We start from the raw sequence: 25,820 nt of genomic DNA, 5'->3' as shown, positions 1-25,820 counted from the left end.
TAAAGATGTCTCTTTACCTCATGGTACAGAGATGGTATCTTTCACATGAGAGATTTATTTCTTGCTCTCTATAGAAAAAGTGTATATGGTAGGAGGGAGGATCAGAGCTTTTTGTTTTGTTTTGTTTTTGTTTTGCATTGGTTGTTTCTCAAGTTGCTTTTATTGAAAATAATATACCAAAGTGGCACATTTTGGGCGGGCTTCCCTTGATGCCTGAAGTTCACTAGAAGTTTCACACATTAAAAGTTGAGCTGGTAGATTGTTCTGTCTTGTTGAACCAGTCTCCTAGTTCTGAGAATAAGTCAGTTCAGTTAAACTCATTTCAGAAAGTGGTGATGTAGGTATGTTCTCAAACTTAGGCCTAAGGGTTAAAAACTCAGGTAATAAATAAGAGGCATGGAAACAAAAGAAAAACAATGATTTATGATAGATCAAATTATAAACTAGTTTTTAAGTTTTGAGGGTAGCTAATCAAGAGTATTTCTAGATGTCAGGCTTAAAGCATTATTAGATAGAGTGAGGGCAAGTAGTGGCAGTCTGACAGATTTTCTTGTTTTGCAATTCATGTGTCTTTAGTGATCTATTTGAGTGACCCATAGAGAAGCAGGCATGAAAATTGTCTACATGAGATATTGTACTGATTGCTATGAAGTTGTTCATAATCAGTTGTAGGACCTCAGGAGGAAGGGCAGTTTTAGTAATCAAATGATTCCAAGTCAAAAGGATGAGGGAAAAAATTTTTAATGTTATTTTGGAGAGTTGTAGCCTCCAAACTAGTCCAGTTTATGCTGGAGTCCAGCTCCAGCAGGCCAGGGGTTCCCAAAGGATGAACAGCGTCGGCAAAAAAGTGAAAATAAAATAAAACAAAAATAAAAGTGGACACAGACAACAGCAGTGTTTTGGACTGGCTGCTTTATTGTGGCAAACGTGGCATTATATTTGTTAGCAATTTCCTTGTAGTGTGCGTCACCTACGTTTTCTGGCATTACCTAATTCTAAAAAATGTTTCTATGTGTAATCACCCTTTAAGGAATAACATGGTTATTTTCTCATAATGTTCCATCCTGCTCTTTCCTTATTTATTAATTTGTTACATTATTTAAAATTATGTATCTACGTTTATCTATAATCTATAGAGCATTTGTTTTCATGAAAGGTCATCTATCTCTCAACACCTCAAGTGGAATAGTTACAGGGACATGACCTCTTAGTTGTTTCCCCAAACCATTTGTGGTTTGAGGAACAAAATCATTCACCTGGGTCCGAGGTGCCAGGAGGGGACCAAGAGGGCCTTAGGAACCCACATCTTATGCATTCTCAGAGAGACAATGCGCCTAGGAACTAATGAACCATTCTGTACCTTAACCGACTAGGTTCAGTCATCATCTGAATGCCTCCTGGGGGCCGAGTGGGCCTAGGGGTTGGAGTAACTTGTGCCCATAGATACACTCCTTTGTTGCCGGAGTGGGGCTTTCAAATCCATTTGTTCCTTCCTTCGCTGGTAAATGTATGGGGCTATCCTTCCTTTAGATAGAGGAGTCTTTATAAGGGGTGGCAAGGGCTAAATGTAGGGCCGCACAATTTCCTTGTGGAACCTTATTTCTTTCCCCAATAGTTCTTTTTCCAGGGGGCCTGTCGAGGTCAATTCCCCAACAGACGATTCCCCAGGTACTTTAATTAAGGCCAAATTACATAAAAGCGGGAGTACAAGAAGCTTCACTGTCGGTGGGCTGCCCTGAAGTCCTGATCCGTCCACCGCCCTGGCCCTGCCATCAGGCTGGTTGGATAGCTTGGCTTCCGGCAAGTTTATAATGAATGGTATTAGAATCCAATATCCACAAAAGTGTTATTGGAATATAATTTTGTTTGTTCTGTATCACCCTCATTTTTCGACAGATAGTCAAATTAATACTAGTTTGCAAAATAAGTCGAGTTAAAAAAAAACATTTCCTGGTTATTTACTTAAGTGCAGTAGGAGCAATTAGTCATGTAGGCATATAGACGCTTTTAAATCTGCTCTGCTGGAAGTTTTTATAAGGAATCTAAATATTAAACTGTTAACAACTTCTTTAGGCCAGAAACTAAGCAAAATACTTGCCATAAGACTTAGCCTTGTTATACTTATAGATCTGGGTTAATAACTCTCTTCTCAAGATCCTCAAAGTATCTTGAGGTTCTTACACCTGCCAGGAAGTAACCTTTACTCACCTGGTAAGGCTGCTTGGGAACCCTATAAGCAAAGTATCGGACTGTTTTTCCAAGGGGCTTTATTGGCTCCATAGTTCCTTAGTTCCTTAAACCTGTCTGGTCACATCTTGAGTTTAAACATTATCTCCCTCAAATATGAAGTTCCAATCAAGGCCTTGATAATATAACCAATGTTTCCAATTGTGTCCTGTTACAAAGAGAACAGGTTCTTCTTGAACTTGGGCAAATAAATATGTTGTCTTGAAACTACAAGAATGCTAAGAATCTTTGACTTCTGGAGGGATCTGGGAGGGAGAAAAAGATACATGTTTCAGTTTATTCACACAGATATATTTTATCAAACTGCTCTAAGTCATAGTTACTTTAAGAGAAAAGCTTTCCTAAAATCTGGAAAAATAAAACATTAAAATCAGCAGTGTTTCAAAAAATATTATAGAAATTATAACCATCCTCCTCAATTCATTCAGCCCCATGTTATTCTACTTTTGCTTGAATCCAGTTCTTCTACTAGTTCCAGAAATTGTTACCTAGTGTCAGTTTTATGATTGTAAGGTTATCAGAAACCTGTACTTAGAGTTTTTTCCTTGAGTCTCAATGAAGATGAAATATATTTGCAGAAAGCTTTTATAAACGTATCTGAGTCAAGGCATAACTGTTGTAAATTATAAAAGACTTAAAAATGGCCATGGTTAAAGATCAGATTAGAGTTCATTATAATTAACAAGGAAATTTGGTTATTTCTGTGACGTGCAACACACGATACTTCAAGACAATAATGTACCAGGGCAAATCAGATTTCTAGTAGTTTTATGTAATTTTTAGAACCCTTATTTTAATAACATATATTTGCACAAATATAACTTAAGATGGTTTGGTAACACTTATTTGGCAATGCTTCCCATGTAATTTAACATAACAAATAAACCTAATTAAAAGTTTAATATCTCTTTTATGAGGAGAGCACATCCTTTAAAATCTTCCAGGGACCTTATGGAACGGTTAGATTGTGGTCAGAAGGCTTCATTTTAGAATTTGACTTGGGGAAGTTTGTCCAAAAACATCCAAAGGTTGAACATTTTATTAATTAAGATCACAGATCATTATGAAACAGTAATTTTGCATTTAACTGAAGTTACAATACAGGGTTTTAAAGGCAGATACAGAAGGTTACATGGTTGTGAGCAAAACATAGCTCTTTTAATATTAAAAAGATTCTGTTTTCCTGAATAATCAAAGACTTGATAAAGACTAAACATAGAGTCTTTGTTTTTCTAGGCAGATAACATTTAGGTAAAGAAAATTTTGTTTATAATTTTTTATAAAAAGCAAACTAATAATCTAAAAAAACTTCTTCCTTTTTACAGAGAGAAAAAGCAAATTCTAATTCTGTACCAGTGTACTTTAGATATTAAAACTCATTCTTGAATAAGTTTATTTTCATCTTAGCCGGTGCTAACCACATTCATAAAAATTTATTTCCAGGGGCTCCTGGGTGACTCATTCAGTTGAGCTTTCGACTCTTGATTTCAGTTCAGATCGTGATCTCACAGTTCATGAGTTCCAACTCCTCACTGGACTCCACACTGACAGTGTGGAACCTGCTTGGGATTTTCTTTCTTCCTCTCTCTCTCTCTCTCTCTCTCTCTCTCTCTCTGCCCCTCACCCATGACTCCCTCTCTCAAAATAAATAAGTAAAAACTTAAAAACAGTTCTTTCCAAAGGTTCTTTTTCTGTAAATCTTTTACAGCTTTCTTTTTTGCATTCAGATTTTGTCCTGAGTTTTCTTGCTTTAAATAACTAGCCTCACTTCAGGACAGTTATTTTCTTTTTCTTCAATGAAAATGTATTTCTATTTTTTCATACTTTTCTTGCCAAAAACCTACACTTTACTTTTCATTTCATACAGAGATGTTTTTCTTTTCTTTTATTCTTTCTTTCTTTCTTTCTTTTTTTTTTTTTTTTTTTTTTTTTTTTTGTCATCTTTGATACAAGGAGGATGGGTTCAAGGACCCAGAGGGGGGCCTGGCAGGATCAGCCAAGAAGGTGTTTGGCTTTGCTCAAGATAGAAATCAAATGCAAACTGGATAATGTGAAAACAGAATTTACTGAATAGTGTGAGTAACAGAGAATAGCAGATGGAGTATCTGGGAGACCCAAAAAGGAAAGGAGAATGAGACTCATCAGTGCTTGGGGTCAGGAGTTTATACTGGAAAGGGGTCTAGAGACCCATGGTAGGATCCCATCAAAGGCAAATGTCAGGTGAACAATAGGTGTCATTCCGTAAGTTACCAAAGGTAGGTGTATTGAGGCCAGCGTCAGCCCATGTATGTTTGAAGCTAGTTCTGGAACATGTTCAGGATCTGCCTCTTCCTAGATGTTATTAGGTGTTTCTGGCCTAGGACAAAACTTAGAGTAACAATTAACTTTCTTGTTTCCCCCTTGAAATGGGAACATAGCTTCTCTGGCTTACTCAGGGGCAAAATATAGAACATGAATAAATGGGGCCTCGCAGAAAAACAGCAGAGATGTTCTTTCTAAGTGTTTGGAGTCCCTTCAGCTTCCCTGCCTCAGTGTTATCCATACATACATATTAATTAGAATTCTTAACTCTCAGAAACTTTAATTTCTAGTGAAACCTAAATGATAAATAATTGTGAACTGTTGCACCAACATTGTTTTAGATTGGTAAATTTATGAATTCATTTTACAGTTTCTAAAAATGTGTTTTTTCATAGTACAGTCTATTAATAAAGCACAAAAGATGTTTACTAACAGATCCAAACTTATTTTTAGTTTCTCTGTAATTAAGAAACCAAAAGTATGCAAACCTATAAACCTATGGTTAGTATTTTCTTATTTGTAAATGACTGAAATATTCAGTGAATTCAACCGAACTCATCACCTAACTTAGCAAAACTTAAAGGTTTCAGGTTACCAAAGAGATTTGGGGAAAATAATAATTTACCTATAAAATTTTTTATTTACAGCTCTTCAATTTACTTACTCTTAACAACTGTGCTTAGATTAGACATAAAAACTTCAAGAGACATCAAAGTCAGTGATCTTCCCAAGCTGTTATTATTATTTTTTAATACATTTTCTAACAGGTAATAACAACTTGAGTTTAAGTAAATTCAGGTAGAATAAAAGTTAGTGTTAATTCTGATAAACTTTGAAGACATGTCTGCTTTAATTAAACCTTGAATTAGCTTTAATATTGAATATTAAATGAACTTGAAAAACATCTGGTTTAGTTTCTGTCATTCCTGAGAGTTGTAGAATGTCCAATCTGTATAAGCACTTGCCTTGCCTTCAAGCCAACTAAATAGAGCTCTTTTACAAATAAATTTTAGCAATACTGTTTGGAGGCAGAAAAATTATCTCACATTTGCAATAATATATATATGTATATTATATATATATGTATATTATATATATATATATATATATATATATATATACACAAACATGTAGACAGATACAAACAAAAATCTTATAGCTTTTGTTTTTAAAAATATTTGTGGAGGGGACGTTATAGGCTTCATTCCAATCATCTTTTTTTTCCCTCTCTTTCTCTTTTGATGAGAAAATTCTCCTTTAAGTATGTATTTCAAAAAATGGCTTTTAAGTCCTATAGAAGATGGAGGTAGAAAATTTATACCACAAAAGCACAGAGAAAATATTCTCAAGAAAGTCCAGGGTGGACTTTTTGGAACATGTCCTTTTATCAAAGGTACTGTAGCCTCTGAGCACAAGAGCCCTTTCAGCAGTTTTTATTTTAAAATGGATTCTTTTCCCCCTTCCTCTAATTCCCACTCCCCCACCCCCCCACCCCCTCACCCCCTGGCTTTTTTTTCCTTCAGTCTCAGGCAATTGTGGGTTGTGTTTGCATTTCAAAGACATGATAAAAGAGACAGGAAAAGAATGAAAGTTTTATGTTTTCTTTTTTCAAGAGTTTTGGGGCAATTGCTATTTAAAGTCTATCTTCCTTTTTTTTTTTAAGTGTAGGACAATTTTGTTCCAGTATCCTGATCTTTTATAATATCTGTAAGCACTTTGAGAGGAATAGGTGAAGCTTGGAAATTGGTAAAGATAGGCAGGCTTCAACTGTTTTCAGAGTTGTGTTTCTGATTTTGCAGAGATGTGCAAGATAGATACAGTTGTTTCCATTCCCCCAAAGAACTGAATTATAGCCTGAATGTCAAGGCATTGACCTGTCTTTTTAAATTAAACTTGTTTTTTTCATTATATCAGGGAGACTTTTAACTAAAATGGAATCAAAAGATTTATGCCTTTGTAAAGTCTGTATCAAGCAGTTTAACAAAAGTCTTCTTTCTGAATACACAATTTAACATTGTCTTCTATTAGTCCCTGAGTATTGGCCTTTTCCAGATCATTTGTAAGAGTGATGGGGTTTTGGAGTAGTGGGGGTCCTGAGCTGTTGGCCAAGAAAGGATGCTTGAGATGTCTTTGGTGCAAAAAAAAAAGGTGTTTTTATTAAAGCACCAGGACCGACCCTTGGGCAGAAAGAGTTGTGTTTGGGTTGTGAAGAATGACCTGACCTGCTATAGACTGTGGAGTTGGGCAAGGTAAAAGCAAAAAGAAGGCCTCCAAAATGAGTTTGATATGTTAAAGAGGACTCAGAAGATGCCGGTGGGGGGGGGGGGCCTTCCTATTGTCTAGCTAAGGTTCTTTCCCCTCTAATAAGGCATTAACATTATGACAATAGGGGGTTCCTGGAGAAATGTTATAGTTTGTATTTGCCTCAAGTATTTGTCAATGGGCTGCAGGTCATGAAGAAATTTAATTCTACCTGCCTTTTCCTTCTTGCCTTTGTTCCCCACATTACTATGGAGGGGAGGGTGATGTGGGCCTCCAAAGGTTTCTGGAGGTTAAGCTATTAATAAGATTGCCTTTTTCTTATAATTTACTAAGATATTTGTAAACTGATGGAGACTCAGGTCTTGTGATCTCTATCACCTAACCATATGTTTTCTTGCCTTTCCTTTGTTCTTGGGCAGCCGGGAGTGCCTGAGGGATGTCACATACATCCCACCTGCTAGGGGTGGGGTGTTTGCTGGGTGTCAGTTGCCTTATGCTCCCTCATCAAGAGGATCTAAAAGAAATCATGGTCATTACTTTGTGAAGGGCTAGTTGGGGAGAGGGGGAGGATGAAGATAAGGACTGTCTGGCCTGCCTCAGGACCACAATATAATCATGGGGTGTAAGAATTCCCCTCAGCAGCCTATCTAGTTGTCTGGGAGTGGGTTTGTAAATAGTCACTAACCTTTTTAATTTTCCTATAAATTTGGTAGAATCTTCTGTAAGTAGAGGGAAAATGGCTTTATATATTTAAAAGATTTGCTGCTGTTCAGGGGACATGAATTCTTTGCAAAGGTAGGGTCAGGTCCTAGGAATATATCTGCCAAGGTTATTGCAGAGGAATATCTGAAACTGGCAGTGTTACGGAAACTGGTCTGGATCACCCCGCAGAAGAACCAAGCAGCACTCGGAGATCTTGGAAGGAAGGAGGTTTATTTTACACTGGTGGGCCCAGAGATCATTCTCCAGAGATCTGAGCCCAGAGCATAAACAGATGGGACAATTTATAGTCTGTTACTTCCACACCCCTCATTAGTAGTAATTTGGTGCCTGTGGCAAGCAGGGTAGGAAGGAAATCCCAGAATGGTAGTCTTCTCACTAGGACTGGAATTCCCTTATCAGTCCTGTTGGCCATCTTATTACAGATTTTTTCCTAACAGCAGAAGTTGATATAGTAAACCAAACCCTTTTGTCTGTACCATGTACTTCTGCCAAATTCACTTTGTGGCTTTCAGCATTTACAAGAATAACCTATATAGTTCTGTTATGGAACCAGCCTGGAACACTGGCGGAAGAACCAACCGGCACTCAGAGACCTTGGTGGATTAGAGATTTATTTAACACCGGCAGGCTCAGAGGAGACCATTTCTCCAAAGATCTGAGTGCCAAATGCAAGTGCGGAGGGTACTTTATAGTTGTCGGCTTCCATATCTGTGGCAGGTTTTCGCGCGCAGCAAACAGGGCAAGAAGAACCCAGAAGAGGGGTCTCCAAGCTAGAGACCAGAGCTTGTTTTCGTCCCCTCGGCCATTTTATGGTGTAATACTTTATTCATTTTCCCAAGAGTTTGAATCTAGAGATTAAGCAAGAGTACTCTGCAAATTTTGTAGGGAAAGGGAAGTTAAAAGAGGCAGATAGAGCCAGTTTTAAAACAGGAAATTTTCACTGGATATGGACATTAATTTTTGTCTTAAGTCTAATTTCTATTTGTTTGTTTTGTCCAAGGAGTCCCTTAGGCTAGCCATCATACTAATAATACAATCGAGAGCTCTCTCTATATATATTTTTTCTTCCTAACATAGCCAATTTAAAGGATCCATTGTTTGACTACTGACAAATAGGATTTTATTAATTTTAATAATACCAAACCAATAAACCTTTTTTTGAAAAGACTCAGAAGGAACTTTCCATGCTTAGAGTATGAACACAAGAGGCAGCTTTGGAGAAGGCATAGGTCATACAACCTCCATGATCCAAATGTTTACTCCCAAAAGTAGTCTCAGAAAGCAAAGACTTTTGTTGTAGAGGCAGTAAGAATGATGGTGTGTATGGTGTTTCCTGTCTCCCACAAACGTAAGTTGTCTGCAGTAATAGACCCATAGTCACTGGGCAGGTGCTACTTTAATGGATTTTTTTTTTGAGCACTAACAAACAACAAAGGTTGAGATGACATAATTCCCTTAAGAGATGGGACCTCTTATGATGAACTCCCTAGAGAGCTGGCATGGCTCTACAGAGAATGCTGCTTATAACTGCCTGTCTTGGATCCCCAGTCTATTTAAACTGTTAGAGCAAATACTCAGCACCCAGAAAGGGACAAGCTGCGTGCACTCGGGGGAATCAGAAAAGACATTATTTCGCACCAGTGCCGGCCCAGCAGAGTCCCCTCCAAAGACTGAGCATCCAGCTTGGGTTTTACTGGTCTTTTACACATTTGTGCTTCCAGGTTGGGCGGGGCTTAGTACAGTCTGGCTTCTGGTTCCTGGCAAGTAAGATTGCAGAAGCCAAAAGCATTCAAGGGGAGTATCCGGCCTCAGACAGCTGGCTGCCCCTTTTAACTGCTTTTTACCAGTTTTCCTTCTCACAACTAACCCTCAGGATACTGCCTAGTAAGGGCATCCTCTGGATAGAGGAGACCTGAAAGAATATTTTCATTTGGTCAGAAAGTCAAGCTCTTAGAACAAGATGAAAGGAAAAAAACTCATTCAGGTTTTTTTTTTTTTTATTTGCATATTAGCAGCTTTAGCTAAGCCTTGGGTCTCTCAGAACTAAACTAATACCTAGAAGGGATGCACCATGGGGTTGGGAATTGTATGTCCCTTGACAGTGTAACTCATTGCATGGAAGTTTTTCTTGAGGTTGAAGAGTAACCTACTATGAATCTACCTATGTCGTGACCAGTTTATCCTAGCATAGGAGTCTTTGACTTATGTGGCAAGTGCTTTAAGAGCTTTTATGGGTCTGGATTCTAGGATGTCTCTTAACAGTAGTCTTTACCTCATGTGCACATTAACTCTCAGCAGAGCTTGACTTAAACTTTAGCGGGGAGACACACACAGAGTCAGGACACAGAAGCTTTTCTTTCCAGGATGCAGCTTTATTCGTGCCAGCACGGGCTCAGTGGACTAAGACCCCAAAAGGCTGAGCCCTGAGAAAAGCTGGAGGGGGGGGGTGCCTTTTGTGCAATTTTTGCTCCTTTGTCTCCCATATTTGGTAACATACAGTCTGAATTGGGGGTCTTTGTTACAGAGTTGTGAGGAATGTCACACATGCGCACATAGCCAGGTTGCCTTCCCTTGTCTTGAGGTTTTCACCACATTCCTTAGGGAGGGGCTCTACTACATTCTCCCCTTTGATTCTTTTTTGGGTCAAAAAGCATCATCTTGGTTTAGAGGTTTAGATTTCCATAACATCATCACATGTGTGGCTGTTGTCCTTTTGACCATTACCTCAGTGAGGTTAGAGACAGACCATATAACCAGGGGTGCTAGGCAAGGTAGGATTAAACAAGCTCCCAAAATCAAGAGGATAATACCTATGAGGGTTTGAATTCCCTGAGAGTTGAAAACCATTCTCCAAATAACTCCTCAGGGTCCCGACCTTTCCAGATCTGGACTGGGACCTGAGCAACCTTTCTCATTCAATCTGTAATCTCCTCTATGACTTTTCCTTCATCATCTATCTGTAGGCAGCAGTTGCTCAGGTTAAACTTTCCAAAAACTCCTCCCCCAGAAGCAAGCAATTAATCTAAAGCCAAGTGATTTTGGTGAAAACATTGAGCATTTTGGTTTTCTCTTGGATAGTAAGTTAAGAGCTCTGGCAGTTTCATTGGTTATACTTTTTACAACTGCTTGCAATCTGATTATGTGGTTTAGCATGTAAATGGGAGCACGGTAGCCCCAGGACCCATCCTCTGCCCAGGTGGCAGGGCCATAATACTGGGTTATACGCTCAGGAGGCCATTCATCATTTTTCCAATTGCCAATTTGTAGGGCACATCATTTCCTTTGAATCTCCTTGGCCCCATATGCTTGGACTCCCAAATCGTCCCTCTGGCAAGTGGAAGCAGGAAGAAATATGGACAAATAGTTCCCAGCACACATGACCTGACCAGCCTGAGGGAAGTACTGTATAGGCTGTCCTTCCACATATCCAGTGTAGTCCACCCAGGGCCTGCCACTCGATGGCTGTGTTCACATTGTCCCAAGATGAGAAAAGTTAGATAAGGGTGGGGATCTAGTTCTAGGAGATCTGGGGTCCCCCACCATTGGGTTTCCCAGGCGGTTGAGTTATAAAATCTTTAGCCTGGGCCCATTAAGCTTCCAACAGAGATGGTGAACTTTTTCCCCCATCAGACAAGGCAGTTTTTCCCAATAATTGAGGTTTTGAGGGGCCAAATCCCAGTAGTAGGACTGGTGTATTCTATTTCATTATAAGGTTCGCAGGGATCTAATTCTCTACCCCCCATGACCATTGATCCCCCATGTTCGTTCCCCTGCATACATAGCAGGAAGAGATCTTGAGAGTCTGGGCCATAGTCTCTGCTAGGGCTAGAAACAAGTTCCTTTCTGTGACTGAAGTGGGAAGGGGGCTACTTCTTATTTCTTCATTGAAGGAGTAGAAGACTTGATGGGACATGGTTGGATGGGTGGTAGTGACTCTCTTGAAATGTAGCACAGTCCCTGGGTCTCTGCCTCACCCATGAATCCAGATGCCAACTCAGGTGCCCCACTGCCATTTGGAATCTCCTGGGTTAACTATGGTAAAATTAACAGGGTTACAGACTTTTGATTGACAACCTGATGTAGCAGCCCCCTTCTGAAGGAGTGCTGTTGTGCCTTCTTTTTTCCAAGTAGCCCATGAAACACAGCTCCAGCTGGGGCATAAAATCTCAGGTGTATAGGCACATAAACTGTTTTCCTCACACATGTATTTGTCATTGCATTGGTATTCCGTCTCCCAATCTAAGCCTCCACATAGTGCATCAAGAGCCCTTGGGCCCTCTGTGACAAGTACCCACTTTTTTCGCATGACAGATGCCTCTGGGCCAATACCTATAACCTCACATAGCGTCAAGTAACATTGACACCAATCGTTGTGGGTTAGTAATTTGTGTCCAGCTGACCAAGGCCCTACCCTCTTGGTAGGATCAGACTTCTAACCAGTCTTCACTGGGGGAGTATTGGGGGTCAAAGCAAGTGTATTGACTCTCCCATTAGCAGATAGGTCTTATTGTGTCTGCAGGTCCCCAAGACTTTTCCTTGGCATGAAAAGTGAGTATGGTATAGTAAGATCCACGTGACTCCCTGGCCTGACCTGTTCATACAAATACATGGGTCGTATGATGAGGAATCTAGGTCTACAGAAGGGTCTAGATTAGAAGCAACCAATACCAACAAAGCATCCTGTCCATAAAAGCAAGGTAAGTGCTAACAGAAAACTCTCACCACACTCTCAGCTGACTGGGGCAACCTCTGCCAATCCTATGGTGAAAAGTAGAGCAAGAATCACAATGACTGCAAGACACATGGGGTGACAGTGCATCACAGTAAGGAAATAGATATAAAAAATAAGAACAGTCTATTTGTTCCATCGGACCATTGATTCCTCAAGCTTCTGTCATGCATAGATTAGTCAGCTTCTGGAGTGACTGAAGCAGGGCTGCAGTCTCCCAGAGCCTCTGGAGTTGCAGCTTGCTTCTTTTGTATGGTCAGCTTGCATGGCGTTGATGGATTAGGAATGCACTCCCAGGTTTTGAGATGCTGGCTTCACTCTGCTGTGGTGAATCCAGGGACCCACCTCAGCTAACTTTACTGCAGTAGAGGTGGACAAAATGACAGTGAACAGACTCCTCCAGAGGGGTTTTAGGGGTTAGACATCACATTCCTTCACCCATACAGCATCCACTGGTTTAAAGGGGTGAGCATCTGTGGTCGGACTCACAGGTAATCGCTTCCTTACACCCAGTGGTGTCAGGTGGTTAGGGTAGAGCCAAGGGCCCACATCTGTTGCCTTAGGGTTAGATTACCTATCTCATTTAGATCACCCCCCCCCATGACTTGATAATGGAGGGGAGGGCACCCATGAAGAATTTCATAAGGGGGGAACCTTGTCTGCTTAGTAGGGCTGATTCTTAACAAAACAATTGGCAACACCTGGTCCCAGTGTAAATGGGTTTCCTAACATAGTTTACTTAATTGCAGCTTCAGGGTTTGATTCATTAGTTGTACCTTCCCAGAGCTCTGGGGTCAGTATGCCATATGTAACTTCCGGGTGATCTTTAACCCCTTTGCCACCAGCTGCATCACCTCAGCCACAAGTGCTTGCCTATTATCTGATCCCATAGTGATAGTTTCACAAATCAAGGAATGATTTCTTTTGAAGAAGAAGTCGGGCCAGTTCATGTACCTTTTCTGTGTGAGTAGGGAATACGTCCACCCAGCCTAAGAAAATGCACATGAAGACCAACAGATATATATGGCCTCAGTCCTGGGGAAGCTCTGTGAAGTTCATCATCATATTTTCAAACAGGGCTCCCCTGACACTCTGCATCCCAGGGGAAGCCTTGGTTCCCTAACTTGAGTTATTCTGGGTGCACGTTTCACAGCTCACATACTGCTCAGGTTATGCTGGAGAGTCAAGGGATGTAGACATGTCAGCTTAACGTAGCCTTGAGAGCTGTCCAGCCAATATGGCTTTCCTGATCGAACTCCTTGACAAAAGCTGGAACCAGGGCCTCAGGAATTGCCACTCAGCTGTCTTCAAATTTCCACCATCCAACTGGGAGGTAGCTTCCATTTTCAGTCTTAAACAAGGTACTCTCATGGTGTGAGTAATTAGGGTTCCATTCTGCCAGTGGACTAGGGAACAGTGCAGCAGTTAAAACCATTGATTCCACTGTTCCTTTGGAAGCCAAAAGCTTTGCCTCTAGGTCTGCCTTATGGTTTCCCCATGCGGCTGTGGTGTCTCCCCTTTGATGTCCCTGACAATGCATGACTGCCAGTCTTTTAGGGGCCCACACAGCATCTAAGAGTTCAAGGATTTCCTTACCATACTTTATGTCTTTTCCTTCTGAGTTTATTAGACCCTTCTCTTTATATAAAGCCTGTGTATGTGGAGAGTGGTGAAGACATAGAGTCTGCGTATATAGTAACATGTATCCCTGCCGCCAGTTGGAGGGTTCATGTTAGCACAATGAGCTCTGCATTCTTGTGCCCAAGTCCCCTTTGGCAGGGGTTTGGCCTCAATGATAGAATTCAGTGTCACTACAGAGTACCCTGCATTCTCCCCTTCCTTCATGTCATTTAGAAGGACTTCTGGATACTGTTCAGTCCTTGACAAATTCCTTAGTTGCTACTACCAGCAACTGACTGACATTCATGCCAGCGAAACCCTCTAGCTTTTACAGCTTGTGCTGGATGTTCCCTTGGGCCTGACCTACAAAAGCTGCATTGACCACCAGCTGGTTAACAGGTGCCTCTGGATCAAAAGTTGTGGAGAGACGAAATGCCTCACATAGCCTCTCATAGAACCAGCTCAGGCTCTCCTTGGGTCCCTGGAGCACTTCTGATGTTTTACTCACATTTATGGCCTTTTTCTCCCCTTCCTTCATGTCATTTAGAAGGGCTTCTTGATACTGTTCAGTCTTTGCGAGCCCTCCATCTAAACTTGGGTCATTTGGGTCCTATTTGGGATCCTCCCCAGGAAAGTGAGCCTGAGCATAAGGCTGGGTGCCTAGTGTCCCAGCCAGGACATTCTTATCTGACCATTTTAGGGCTGCCTGCATAATTCGGTGATGTTCCTCTGTGTCGAAGTGGATCAGGAGGCATTGGTGGCAGTCCATCCAGGTAGGTCTATGGTTTTGAATTATGGACTGCATTAGTTCAATTATGGACTGCATTAGTTCAATCTTAGCCTGGGGCTTCTCCGTATAGGAGGGAGTATGGTGCTTCCAATTTAGGAGGTCCGTAGTGGTAAAGGGTTGGTAGACAAAAACATGCTGGCCTTCTTGGATCTGGCCTTCCTGATAATAACAGACAGGTCCCCTAGATTCCTTCAGTGGCATCTGTAGGGCTCCCTGGTGTTGCTGCGGGGCAGGGCGGGGGGGGGGGGGGGGTCTATCTCTGCTGGCTTGATCTTCTAGTTGCCTTCCTGTAGGGGTTAGGACCAATGGTCCAGGCAAGCCAGTCACATCTGGAGAGGTGGTAGAAATGGTAAGGCCTTGGGTCTAGGGCCAGAATCCAGTGGGGTTTCAGCAGCCGGGGAAGCTGGAGGCACAGGTGGCAGTGAGGGATACAGTGGGGCATATGGTGGTGGGGTCCTCTCAGACTCTCCTGACAGTACGGGTTTTTCAGTTTTTGGCTGGCATTTGGAGGAAGCTGTGTCATTAGCTGTCATAGGTTTAGAAATTCTCTTCAATACAGACTTTTAGCCAAGGTGGCTGAGTAGGACCAGGTCTTGCCAACAGTCAATATAAGGAAATTGGTCAAGGTGATCTGGATCCCCCACAACAACCCTGAATACTCGGCCAGCTAGTTCCTTATCAAGTGAGCCCTTAGAGGGCCAGCCCATCCTGAACAATGGCCAATCAATTTCACAGCATGTCCGGAGCTTTCCAGGGGTTCATCTCACACCCTAATCTCCTGAATATCCCTTTTTTAAATTCCTCAACATACACTCTAGGGGAGTTGGTTTACTCTGCTTTCTACCCATTTCCTCCCCCTAAAGGACAACTTTAATGTACAAGAGAGGAAAAAAGGGGAAGGGTCTAATTTGGAGAGGACGCATGCTCACTTTGTCCGTTTCCAGCTGCTCTCCTCTCAGAGATATTTCAGTCTCCTCTTAGCATTGTCAGATTTCATATCAAGCCCTGACCTGGATAGACTCCCGAGGAAATCTGATGCCGCCCTAAGCCATATGAGGTCACCATGTAACCACGGATCAAGACTCACCACTCGCTTCAGCCCATTGAACAGCCCATTCCGCTGTCTCATTCACACACAGTCACACAGTGACTCTACCCTGCTGCCCAGTGCCCAGCGCCTTAGAGTTGCAGTTTCATTCCTTGTGGAACCACTTGAGCAACTCTGGGAGGTGATCAGGCTCCCCTTCAGCCTCTCAAGAATAGGTCTACCAAAACAAACCCTGGTTCTTACCAGTCTGGTGGACAGCGCTCCCTGAGCTGGTTTCTGGGCCTCACCAGGTTCTGTTGTGCATCTGGGGTCCTTGCCCCAGCACACTGGGAGGAGCTAGTTCTCCTACAGATCAAGTGGTCCACTGGTCACTTCTCCTAGCACTCCGAGGTTCCCACCCCTGTGAAAAAGGAGGTAGAAATGCACCATCTCCGAATCCCAGACCCAAGCCCCCAAGAAATGTAGCAGGAAAAAAACACACAGAGAGTTGGGACACCAAGCAAGGCTTTTCTTTCCAGGATGCAGCTTTATTCATGCCAGCACAGGCTCAGTGGGCTAAGACCCCAAAAGGCTGAGCCCTGAGAACAGCAGGGTGGGGTGTGGGTGGGTTGCCTTTTGTACAGTTCTTGCTCCTTTGTCTCCCGTATATGGTAACATACAGTCTAAATGGGCAGTCTGCATTACAGAATTGTGAGGAATGTCATGTATGCACACATAGCCAGGTTACTTTCCCTTGTCTTGAGGTTTTCACCACATTCTTTGGGGAGGGGCTCCCTAAAGCAGATGCTAGTTTGATGAAAGCCATGAACTAAGTCTGTAAGCCAGGCTCCAACAGCAGGCTTATAGAGCCAGTCCCTGTGTTCTGCCCTGTTGTAATACCTATATGTGACAAACAACACAAAGGACACAGACAAGACAATGACCATCTCTGGAAAGAAATGGATCAGTAAAACCAAGAGCATTCTACCAATTTTTTACCAAGAGTCACTAAGCCTAAGGAACCAATTCCACAGTATTTTTTCCTCCTAATCTAAATTTAGAGAAAGGGAAAATATATTCTTACCACTCTTGCTCCATTGGACTCTGCAGATAGATTCCTGAGCTACCATGGTAAGGAACCTTATCTTTTATAGGCTATACATAAGATGTCCCAAGATCTGAAAGCTGCAGAATCTTTGGAGCAAATATCAAGTAGAATTTTATCTTGCCAACTATGCCTACTGTAGGGAATGAAGAAATCATTTTTCTTGTGCCCATCAGGGTCCTTCTTGACTAAGAAGTAAATTGACATGAGACATTAACAGGAGAAAAAACCAAAGTTTTATTACATGCAAACAGAAGTCCTATAATTGAAGAAATGACCAAGGTAGGCAGGTTTTATACTTTTTAGACAAACAGACAATAAATCTGTGATAGATTGACACAACAAAGAAAACTTAACTTTGGGAGCTTCAGTTAATAAGGGATGCTAAATAGAATTGGGCTGGGGTAGTAAATTAGTAAAAAGTAACAAGGGTTGTTAATATAGCCTTCTCTGCTCTAAATTTTGTATCTCTGGTGATAAGGATATCTTTACTCCGAACAAGAAGGGTACCTTTCACATGAGAGATTTATATCTTGTTTTCTGGAGACAAAGAAGGGAGGGTTTAGAGTGTTCTTTTTGCATTGGTTCTTTCTTAAGTAACTTTTATTGAAAATAATTGATACACCAAAGCGGCACATTTTGGGTGACCACCTCTTGACCTTTACACTCTATAAAGATTTAATAGTAATTATGGTGGTCCCTGAGGATGTTTATGAAAGAAAATTAAGGATAAATATACAAAGATCACCCTTCAATTCTTTAATGTTTTGTAGGGCTGTCATTTATGAATCTAAGTCCTTTGCAAATCAGTTGCAGAAAGCATTCCCCCTCCCCTCACCGTATGCTGTACTTTCAGCCCTCAGTGGTGTAGAATTTATGAGTCTGCCTGCTACCAAGGTAGCAATACCTCTTTATTCTGTAAAGAAGATACTTTAAGAATTTTTACCAATTTTCAGATGCTGTCACTAGAGAAATAAAGCACCTTTAAAAATGTCTTGTGCTTTTTACAAATCTAATATAAATGTATCCCAATTATATTAGTATAGAAGAGCTTTGCTGAGCACATCTTTGTTTCCAAGTTCAGCAAGGATTTATTTTGGAATGCCACCAGTGGTATTACATTATATTTTAAATGCATTTCTTCATTAAAGTAAGGAAATTGAAGATAATGTGCATAGAACCATCACATTCTCATGTTTCCCTTTGTTCAAACCTGGTAGGACCAAAAATGTTAGCTTTCAGGCCTTACTCAAGAATTATTTCTCATTAGTGTTCTTACTGACCTCTACTCTTTGGGGAAGATGGTATTTTTGTCATTTTATTGGGGCAGTAGAAGAATGCTTTTCAAGCCAACAGACAGGAAAGAAAGGTTAGAGTATTAAAAGAAAAAAATAGGCAATGTACATACTATGCCTTTCCATACATATTAAGTCTTTCTGATATTAAACTTGAATAAAAGCAAAAAGTTGTGGATTAGGGAATCCAAAGTACGAAGTGGCCTGTCATAGACTCTGGGTCTGGAGTTCTGTCTTGTCCAGCAAGAAGGTGGGAGACAGGATTAAAAATGCGAGAGAAGCTAATGTCTGGGAGGAGACAAGAGCCCCGAGTAAGGGTCCTTGCTCCATTTTTATTAGGATCAGAAGCTTACAAACGTGGTGATGGGCGTGCAGAGACAATGAAATTGTGAACATTAACTCATGGGCATAAGGGAAAGGGGGTTTTGAATATATGCGGTGTTAGGAGTTTGGGTCAATACAAACAAGATTCTGGTGCCAGGTGAAGGGTTGTTTACAGGAAACATGAGGCAACACTTCTGCTTCCCTAAACTGGCCTAGGGGACAAGAATGAGCATGCTACCTCAGGGTCAACAAGGCACCTTTCTTTTGCTAATTAGCTCCCCCTGGGCAATTTTGCCCTGCAGAGGTCTATAGTCCTATTTACCTGTTTACCTAATTTGGTCCTTCCTTCCTACGAAAGCAGCTTTCTGCTATTGTACTAAATTGGGGGCATTTCTGCCCTGAATACCTAATCTTGTTTACCTCATCTTGGATGTTTTCATCCTGAGATTTCCCTATTCTTATACCTTTGTCCTACACTGGGACCTTTGCCTCGCTTTACCTATACTGGGGGCCTTTGCCCATTTACCTAATTTTATTTACCTACTCGTGTTTACCCAAACTTGGGTGTGTACATCCTATGGCTTTCTAATTCTTTATGCCTTGTTAACCAGTCGGTGAAAACTCAGGGAGTTCCTAAGCTTATTCCCCACAGCGGCCAGAAGCAGGATTAATCTATTTTGATGTAGGAAAAAAATCATTCCTTTTTGAATAAAATAGAAAAATTGGGACACTAAGATCCTAGCCACAATTTCTTCCCAGTTTGGTTCAGAAAAAAATTAAAGTTGCAGAGTATAGCATGCAAATATAAACTTTTACATGAAGCCTATACCTTTTGGTAGACTACAAAAAATACATAGGTTTATTTTCTGGCATATATTCAGTATCAATCTTTACTTAATATTTTATTGCTCGGGAACATTTTCTGATTCCTTCCTCTTTATGAAATAATGGTGACAACCTGTGCTTTTGGTCCCAGGTAATTTAACTATTTTACAAAGACCAATGGCAATAATTGAAGCCAAGGTATTGTTACTTTATATTTCCAAAAAGACTTCTTCAACTGTATAATGAAGGTAAGATAAGAACATTAACAAGAGCTGGTTTCTAATATTCAAGATTTCATAATAGTTCCAATATCACCTATCTTTGGAACAACTGCCAATTTCTCTTTTACAGAAATGTGTATTTGTGTGTGTGTGTGTGTGTGTGTGTGTGTGTGTGTGTGTGTGTGTATGGGTGAGATGTAGGACAATAATCACAGAGTTTTGTTTGACTTTTCTTCTTTCTTATTTTAACCTACGGTGGGCAGGAAACATTCTCCCAGGCAGGACTGATAGGGAATATATGTACTGGTTCAGTTGTACAGACTATTTACTATGGGTGTCCCTTCAGTCCTGATTGGACAGTGTCTTTCCTGACTGGTCAGTGTTCATGCTTAGATCATAAATAATTTGAAGATAACTCCAGTATCTCAGAGTTAACCAAGACATTGTATACTGAGTCTGGTTTAACTGGTCTTTTCCCTGCATACAAACCAGAGTAAATGTGGCCAGTGCTGTGGGAACCAAGTGTTGCAGGTTAGATGGGATTTTGGATCCCACATCTGTAAAATAGAGATTATAATAATTGCTTCCTTATGAAGTTGTAGGCTTTAGTTAATTCATATCAAGTTTTGGAACAGTGCTTAAAACAATATGTGCTATTACCACAGCTGTAATTGTTATTGCTATGAGAGTTAGTACTCCACAGAAATTTTGGGCTGGTCACATCTGAGAGGGCAGATGCAGGGATCATGCCTCAGTTCTGAGGTTCATAGCCATGAGCAAGAATACCTTTGAAAGTCCCTGAGTTCAGTGATATTAGAGAATATACTTTGTATTTGTATCCCCCTCCTGTCTGGACTTCTCCTTTCCCTATCCATTATATTTATCTCACTGGAGTAGCAGGCTTGATCATTTATAAAAGATTACCACCTGCACAGTTTCTCCTTCTCAGTGTAGCCTTAGAATACGTTTCCTTGGCTGAATTGCCCTATACAGTAGCTCTGAAATCCTTAGACAGGTAGCCTTCTCAGTAGCTTACTCTACCTTTAGGACTGCAAGTGTAGCTTAGGAGACATTAATGTGAAAAGAGGCAATAATACCTAAACTAAGGATTGTTTAGATCAAATATAGTGTACATTTTAAATGCTAGCCCAATGCTCAGAGCACTGGATATAGGTGCTCAGTTAACATTACTGCCTTTCCCCTTTTTATTTCTTTAGTTTATTTATTGTGTACTTCTGCCCATATTTTGGCCTTTTTCTCTCATCTGGACAATTGTAATTGCCTCCTCCCTTGTGTTCTGTGTTATGATTCCTCTCATCTTGTCCTCAGCACTTACTGTATTCTTCTCATGAATTGTTTCTAGATTAAAAAATTCTCTACAAAAAAATTCTTTAAAGAAAAAAGAGCTAGAGGGTCTATTTTGACAATACAACAGCCTACAAATTCCAAAATTTCCATTATAAAACATCTAAAAATGATGAGGTATTTTAACATACCTTTTAAAAGAATGGATGACTATAACAATGAAAGGGAAATCCTATGAGGCCAGGAAAAAAATATGAGTACAAATCTAGGACAGGAAGCTAACCCTAGGGGTGCTATACCTTCAGAGTATCTCTGGATCTGGGTATCCAAGGAGAATTGGAGATAAAATTACACAGCTTTTAGCATAGAAAAATAAAAAGAATATAAGAGAGAACAGGTAAAAAAAAAAACCTGTGGAATGCAATTAAAAGAGTGTCAGAGGTTAAAATAGTGGAGAAAATGGAGGAGACACAATATTCAAAGATCTAATAACTACAAGAATTTGGAAATGACACACAGCCCAAAGAACATCAAGCTGGATCAATTTAAAGAAACCTCTTCTTAGACATAACAACTAGAGTCAAGATAGACATTGAAACAATAGTGAGATCAAAAGGTAGTGAAATTATATCTTCATAAGGAAATTGAATTGTCAACCCAGAATTTTTAATGAAATAAAGACATTTTTATGTAAACAAAAGTAGAAAATGATTTCCCATCAAAACAACCCTCACAAAAGGAACTTCTAAGTATAAATTTAGAGAATTAATTGAACATGACCTCAAAAAGAAATCTGAGGTACAGAAAGTGTTAATGAATAAATGTAAACATGAAAGTATATATAGACAATGGGAGTTTATAGACACATACAAAAATAATGATGTCTTTTTTGGTAGTGTTAAAAAAACAAACAAAAGTAATAGGTACCATTATCATGTAAGGTTGGAGGCAGATGATGAGAACAAAATATTCTAAAATCTTTGTATTTTCAAAAAGAAGGTAAGTGTCTTTGAACTTTGAGTATGCATATTAAAAACAGCTATGAAAGCATAGTCTAGTGCATAAAATCATGTCTTTTGATAGAGTTCTGTAAACACCTTTTTACAGTAGACACCTAGGTATTTTTAAAACCTACTTACCAACTCCCTATCACCCTTATAATTTAAAGCCTTTCAGTAGGTGACATTGGGTTTCCAAATAGAACTCTCATTCATTCCTCCCATCATGTTTATTTTTTTATATGTTTTTTTGGGTTTTTTTTTTGTTTTGTTTTTAATTTCAGAGAGTGCATGCAAGCAGGGGAGAGGGGCAGAGGGAAAGAGAGAGAGAGAGAATCTTAAACAGACTTTACACTCAGTGCAGAGCCTGACACAGGGCTCGATCCCATGACCCTGGGATCATAATCTGAGTGGAAATCCCATATAAGGGAAACCCCATAAGGTAATCAGCAGGTTTTTCAGGAGAAACTTTGTAGGCCAGAAGGCAGTGACATGATACATTTGAAGTGCTAAAAGAGAAAAATCTGTATCCAAGAATACTCTATCCAGCAAGGCTATCATTTAGAGTAGAATGACAGTGTCTCAGACAAACAAAAAATAAAGGATTTCATGACAACTAAACAAACCCTACAAGAAATATTAAAAGGCACCCTTTGAGTGGAAAGGAAAGACCATAAGTGAGAGTATGAAAAGTAAGAAACACAAAAGGAGTAAAAATAAGTAAATCTGTAAAAACCAGTCAAGGGAGTCACAAGATAAAAGGATGTAAAATATGACACTATATACATAAATTGTGGGGGTGAGAGGAGTAAAGAATGTTTTCCAACTTAAGTGACCATCAACATAACAGAGACTGCTGTATGTGGAAGATGTTATACAAACTAATGGCAGTCACAAATTAAAAACCACGAATAGATATGCAAAGAATGAGGAAGAAATCCAAGTACAGTAAAACCTTGGTTTGTGAGCATAATTTGTTCCAAATTGTGATCCAAAGCATTTGTGAGTCAAAATGAATTTCCCCATAAGAAATAGTGGAAACTCAGATGATGCTTTCCACAACCCAAAAATATTCATATAAAAATGATTACAATACTGTAATATAATACAAAATAATAAAATAAAAACTATAAAGAAAAAAATTAACCTACACTTAACTTTGAAAACCTTCATGGCTGGTGCAAGGGAGACGAGAAAGAAGGGTTATTTTATAGGACAACTTTCACTATCACTAACAGAATCACGGGTGTGGAATCTTTTTCGTTTTGTGCAGTTTTAAAAGGGAGCCTATCCAATGCCACTTGCTTTTGCCTTCTTTTGAGGATTTACCACAAATGTGACATTGCATTGATGATCACCCATAATCCCGCAGTGAGAGAGAGAAGAACCATTGGCTCAGGTGTGATCATGTGACATTAGGCATCACATACTACTTGTATTGCAAGATATTGCTCATTTATCAAGTTAAAATTTATTAGAAATGCTTGCTTATCCTGCAGAACACTCACAGAAACAAGTTATTCACAATCCAAGGTTTTACTGTATATCACTAAAGAAAGCCAGTAAACCATGAAAGAGAGCAAGAGAAGAAAGGATAGGAGAAAAACTACAAGAATAAGCCCAAAACAAGTAACAAAATGGCAATAAGTACACATCTATCACTAATTACTTTGCATATAAATATACTAAATGCTCCAATCATAAGTCATAGGATACAAAACTACAATGTAATATTACCTCATGCCTGTCAGATGGCTAAAATCAACAACACTAGAAAAAGCAGGTGTTGGTGAGAATGTGGAAAAAAAGGAACCCTCCCTCACTATTGGTAGGAATGCAGGCAGGTACGTACACTGTGAAAATTTTCCTCAAAAAATTAAAAATTTAAATTAAAAATAGAACTACCCTATAATTTAGTAATCACAGTACTGGGTATTTACTCAAAAAATATAACAACACTAATTCAAAAGGATATATGCACCCCTATGTTTATTGTGGCATTATTTACAGTAGCCAAATTGCAGAAGCAGCCCAAGTGTCCTTCAATAGATAAATGGATAAAGAAGTATATATAATATTACTCAGCCATAAAAAAGAATGAAACCTTGTCATCTGCAACAACATGGATGGATCTAGAGAACATAATGCTAAGTGAAATAAGTCAGTCAGAGAAAGACAAATACCATATGAATACCATTACTCATATGTGAAATTTAAGAAATAAAACCAAGAGAGAAAAAGAGACAGAGACAAAGGAAGAAACAGACTCTTAAGTGTAGAGAACTAAACTGATGGTTACCAGAGACGATTTGGATGGGGGGAATGGGTAGGTGATGGGGATTAAAGATGTTAAACAACAACAAAAAGTAAGAGGGAAAAAAAGCAGTTTTCTCTAAGTTCCTTTCCAGCATTAGCTAGTTCTTTGCCTTAACTTAGGTAAATTATCCATGATTTTAAATGAAACATCCAAATTTTTGAAAAGTTGGTGGATCAGTTAGAAGTTACTCAGTTAAAGTTTTGGGTGAGATGGGTTTAAGACAGGGCTAGAAACCAGCTGGTCTGCTTTCTAGTCTGGTGGGTTCGGCACACCACGCTGCCTTTGGTCCTGCTCTGCAGTAGTTCCTGTGGTCACTTCTGTGTTTCTGTGTGCACTGTTGTCACATCAGCTGTATCAGAATTTGACATCTATTTAACAGTACAGTCAATATTCAGTGTATATATATATATATATATATATATATATATATATATATATGATATATACATATATATGATATATACACATATAAATTATATATATACTGTATTATATAACATTTATATATAATATACATAATATCTATATATTATATATAGATATGTATAAATGATCTGTGATTCTCTTTATAAAGGAGATAATGGTGTACTGTTTTTGTTCACTTATTTTTGAGTACATACTTTTAAACCTTGCATAGTGGAAACAGATGGGATGGTTTGTTTTTGGTTGTTGTTTTTTGTTTTGTTTTGTTTTGCTTTTTGGTTTTTTGGTTTTTTTAAATTTCCCCCAGAAACCTGCAGAGCAGATGTTTTGAGTCCTTCTTTGCCAGGTGGATATATCAGTATAGTGTTGGCAGGGGCACCTGTGTTCTGTAGGTGGATATTAACACAGTTGCCAACCCTAAGGATTCTTGAGTCTTCAGTCAAAGGAGATTTAAAGGATTTGCTTAAGAATAATGCACTTCCTAATTTAATCAAGCATCCAAGTTAAAGACAGCCTAAAGGCAGCCAGATAGTTGATAAAGGAGTAAGAATGAGTGACCGTACCTACCTATTTGGATAGACGTGTTTAGAAAAATGTCATTCAGGTAATAAAATTTTCCAGTTATATATTTTAATTTTATTAAGATTACGAATGAATAGTAAACTATATTTGCTAATCTGTGTTTTTGTTTTAGGACATTCTGTAAAAGTATACATTGATTCAATGGAGAAATTGTAGGGATGCCTGGGTGGCTCAGTTGGTTAAGGCTCTGACTTCTGCTCAGGTAGTGATCTCACAGTTCGTGAGTTCAAGCCCCATGTCGGGCTCTGTGTGCTGACAGCTCAGAGCCTGGGGCCTGTTTCAGATTCTGTGTCTCCCTCTCTCTGCATCTCCCACTGTCTCTCTGTCTTTCAAAAATAAATAAACATTTTAAAAAATAGATGAATTCTACTTTATACTCCAGGAAAATATAAACAAAAGGAATGTAAGGACTTCTTTTTTTTTTTAAGTTTTCAGTGTTTTTTTTTATTTTTATTTTTTTTTTAACGTTTATTCATTTTTGAGACAGAGACAGAGCACGAACGGGGGAAGGGTCAAAGAGAGGGAGACACAGAATCTGAAACAGGCTCCAGGCTCTGAGCTGTCAGCACAGAGCCCGACGCGGGGCTCGAACTCACGGACCACGAGATCATGACCTGAGCCGAAGTCAGACGCCCAACTGACTGAGCCACCCAGGCGCCCCTGTAAGGACTTCTTAAAGAACATTAATTTGGAGATTTTTTATGAGGGTGCCTAATGACTGCCATA

The 25,820-nt window shown here is 39.7% G+C and overlaps 1 protein-coding gene across 5 annotated transcripts in view; it reads left to right on the top strand.

Annotated features, from left to right (window-relative positions):
* The window catches only part of PSD3 (pleckstrin and Sec7 domain containing 3), a 734,808-nt gene that overhangs the window by 606,195 nt on the left and 102,793 nt on the right, over positions 1-25,820 (top strand). The gene's annotated exons all lie outside the window — the stretch shown is intronic.

This window comes from Panthera tigris, chromosome B1, assembly GCF_018350195.1.
Source record: "Panthera tigris isolate Pti1 chromosome B1, P.tigris_Pti1_mat1.1, whole genome shotgun sequence".
NCBI lineage: Eukaryota > Metazoa > Chordata > Mammalia > Carnivora > Felidae > Panthera > Panthera tigris.
Note: the sequence above shows the minus strand (reverse complement) of the source record. Positions and strands in the feature narration are given on the sequence as shown.